A 4,307-nucleotide genomic window follows, 5' to 3' on the forward strand; every position below is an offset into this window, starting at 1 on the left:
GTTTGAATATTAGAGACGATATTGTTGAGAAAAACAATCATAAACCTCATCAAGTATAAATCATACTTATAGAATAACAATGAAAAACATAAAATTAAAAAACTACATATACTTTGTGCTTCATATCTAACCATAAATCATTTGCCAATAGATGAACGGTAATAATTGAATATCAGATGCGTCAAAGGCATGATAGATGTGGAATAACATCACTTCAACAGTCGCAAGCAACAAAGAATTCTTGCTAAAATGCGTCATGCCTCAGCATCCAAGTCTCCCCCATTCACAAAGAAAAGAATCTCCATATCCACTTCTTGAGGCACAGTTGCCCCCAATGCATCATCATTCAGCATCTTCTCTAGCCCACAAAAGCCATGTCTAAAGAACTCATCTCTATGCTTTCCTCCAGATTGATCGCGGTAATTTCGTTTTTTCTGGCACTAACACTCGTGAGAGGTATGAAAATTGAGACTATTCCACATGCAAAAATTTTGTATCAACGTACATGTATAAACTAATTTGGTATAGTTATCTTTTATCTAGGATTTGAAGGAACAATCGGGGTCAACTATGGCACCGTCGCAAACAACCTGCCCCCACCAGCTCAAGTGGCACATTTCCTTTTAGAGTCCACTGTTATCAACCGCGTAAGGCTTTTTGATGCAAATCCTGAAATTCTAAGAGCTTTTGCCCACACGGGGTTGCTGTCACAATAAGTGTTCCAAATGACCAAATTCCTGACCTTACAAAGCTAAATTTCGCTCAACAATGGGTAGAAGACTATATCCAACCTCACACACCAGCCACCAATATAGTCCGTATTTTAGTAGGCAACGAGGTGATATCTACAGCAAACAAATTGTTAATAGTAAGTCTTGTTCCAGCCATGGAAACCCTCCAAACAGTCCTTGTTGCAGCTTCATTAGACCGTCGAATCCAAGTCTCGACGCCTCACTCTCTAGGCATTTTATCGAATTCAAGCCCACCATCCACAGGAAAATTTCGACAAGGGTATGACACACATGTAATCAAGCCATTGCTTAGTTTCCTAAGAGATTCCAATTCACCGTTTATGGTAAACCCCTATCCATTTTTGACTGTTCACCAGATACCCTTGATTATGCCCTGTTCCGGCCAAATGCTGGAGTGTTCGATGAAAACACACGGGTTTTTTACACAAATATGTTGGATGCTCAGTTGGATGCGGTCTTTTCAGCTATGAAACTCCTTGGATTTGATGATCTTGAGATTGTCATAGCTGAAACAGGTTGGCCATCCATGGGGGATGCAACCCAATTTGGTGTTGATGCAAAGAGTGCAGCTGAATATAATGGCAATCTCATGCGGCATGTAACATCCGGTGTCGGAACGCCCCTAATGCCAAACCGAACTTTTGAGACCTACATTTTTGCGCTTTTCAATGAAGATCTTAAGCCAGGGCCAACATGTGAGAGGTACTTCGGGCTCTTCCGACCAGATATGACTCCAGTCTATGATATTGGGATCCTAAGGCCAACAGTAGCTGCTGCCGCCAATATAGAGCATGCTACATGTTTGTTAGTCATTACAGTCGGCCTTCTAATAATTAAAAATCATGGTGAAAATTTAATCCTATGAATTGCTACATGATAACTATTTATAATACAGATTAATGGATTTTTTTATTCTTGTGGTTTGATTTGGCAGGCTAGAGATCATACATTGCTAATACGTAACAACCCAATCCCAGTACCTATGCCCAGACCGATTGCGTCAGTTGCCAAAGTATAAGGGAAAACAATGGTGGTGTGTTCCCAATACTAGTGCCTACGAAAGTGGTTTGCAAAGGAATATGAAGTGTGTGCGGCTTGGGTTTGGACTGCATGCAATCCCATGCATTAACATGAATGCATTCTATAAACTAGCCAAGTGATTAAGCTCGTGATTTTGAGCGAACTGGAGTCATCACAATCATTTTTCCAAGTACATGTGATCAAAATACCCTTTCTTAGTTCCCTGTTCTAATCAATTCACCCTTATTTCTTTCTGATCATCTTCATCAGAATTTCCTTTAATCTATCTTTCGTTCTTTTCTTTGTTGCAGGCTGTGGAACGTGCCATTAATACTGACTCTTGATTTGAAAAAACAACCAGCACCTGCAACTAAAAATGATTTCTTATTCGGTTTTGTTTCTATACATTCTTTACAGGCAAAGAAGCATAAGACTGGGGGGAACCAAGGATGTAATATGATGTCAAGGCGATGACAGCATGGTAACAGTGGCGATGCTATTCATGGCGAATTACATTTCAAGATATATAAACTACTTTTCTTGCTGGCTTAAAAGATAATATATAAACAATATCACGAGATATGTATATCATGTGATTCTTTCCTGCATGAATATGTTTTTTCACATTAATCATTTGTTTCTTTCTTTTCCATCGCATAGAATATGTTCTTGCTTGTGCTTTCTTCAAGAATAGAAAGGTTAACCAATTGAGTAGAACGGGGAGAACATAAAGAGTTTGTTTTTTTCAAAATTGGAATCCACAAAAAAAGTGGGTTGGAAGTTGAAACTTGACACAGGGAGACATGTATTCTTCATAAATATGCTGTTTTGCTTTAAAATTTTGTGACGATTAGTTAGTGTTAACAGGATTAATAAGTTAATTTCTTTTGTCTAAATAAAGTTTCATTAAAACTAAAATGGTCAACATTCAGTACATCGGGTAAGTAGACCAATAAAAGAAAACCAACACACTCATTGAAACTAAATACTAGTGTTGCTACCTAGAGTTGACGTTTAATGAATAACTAAATAATAGCGGCATTGTAAAAATCGTGTAAGGTTTATTTACGTAGTTTGATTTCCCTACATTGTTGAGTGTACCTCAGCGAGTAATTCCACAATCTTTAATCCACAATAACAAATGAATCACATTTGATCACTTCTTAAGTATAAAGATCTCATATTTGTACCTAAATACTAGAACACGCACCTCCAAATCCTTTCCTTGAGAACTTGAATAGTAAATACTCGATGTTTACAGATTAATTTTCACTCTCAGACAAAACAATTCCTCAATGAATGAATACAAATGCTCTCAATATGTTCTCATACACAACCTAGACAAGCCTTATAGCATATATCAATTATGGTTTGCTAACATAAAATTTAAATGTATACAAAGCAACGCCTTAAATATAGTGATTACAATACATTTAATCAAAGCATAATCTGATGAAGATATGGCCTTCCATACTTAGCATTGCAACCTCGACCAAATCTACACAAAACAAGAGTTATCTTGATTCATTTGAATCAAATCCAATCTTCACTAACCATGGATTGGTCTCCATAGATAGACTCTAATATCTTCAAAAAATTAGCACAATAACTAGTACAAAGGTTTTTGTAACACCCCTAATCTAGCGGGCCGATGGGTGAACGGTGGTGTTACTAAAAGACTAAAATCATCACACTAAAAGCAAAGCAAAGATGTTTCACTGATTAAGCCATTCAAAACATAATAGCTATAGTTTTAAAAGCCCCTTGGCGGATTATGATTTTATGGCACATACCAAAGTAATAATAAGACCGTGCCAAATTATACACAATATAAAAGTTTGAATATTTGAGGAAGTGTCATTAATGATAAATTTTAAAAATATTGTATGTACATACAAACCAAATTTACTTTATACAATGTTTAAGCAAAAAGGCTAGGAACAACAAGCTACCCCGATATACTCATGTTATAAAATTAAACAAACAAATGGCTCACAAATGAGTCCGCAATCTGGTTGAGTCCTTGTAATAAACTAAAATGCCCTAAAAATACTTAAAAAGGGGATAAAGGAAGCTACGTAAGTTCAAAAAGAACTTAGTGAGTTTCGAAAATAAATAATAACCTTTCGACCATGGTTCTAGAAATCATAAGAATTTCTAAACATCTCAGGCATAGGAAGTCACATTAAACCATAAAAACATGCTTACAATACATTTTCTCATCCAAGTCCACCCACATGGCATGTCGAAGGATGTTAAAATGAATAACCATCCTTAGGAGGAATAAATAACTTGCATGCAGATACAAGTCAAAAACCAAGTATAACTCCTTGGAGGATACTAACCACATCTAAATACAATTCACAATCTAACACATTATTATGACTAAGTTTATGCATTGGTAGATACTATCCGCATCTAAGTACAATTTGCAAATAAGTATAGTTCACTGTTGGATATTGTTACATCCAAGTACAATTTAGTGTAGTATTCTTACAGATATTTATACATGTTTCCTTGTACTAGCTTTGGATC

At 36.1% G+C, this 4,307-nt stretch overlaps 1 pseudogene; it reads left to right on the top strand.

Moving 5' to 3' along the window:
* Window positions 1-201: 201 nt before the first annotated feature.
* LOC107919170 (glucan endo-1,3-beta-glucosidase-like) lies at window positions 202-2,425 on the top strand (annotated as a pseudogene).
* The last annotated feature ends 1,882 nt before the right edge of the window (window positions 2,426-4,307 follow it).

Source organism: Gossypium hirsutum, chromosome A08 (genome assembly GCF_007990345.1).
Source record: "Gossypium hirsutum isolate 1008001.06 chromosome A08, Gossypium_hirsutum_v2.1, whole genome shotgun sequence".
Lineage (NCBI taxonomy): Eukaryota > Viridiplantae > Streptophyta > Magnoliopsida > Malvales > Malvaceae > Gossypium > Gossypium hirsutum.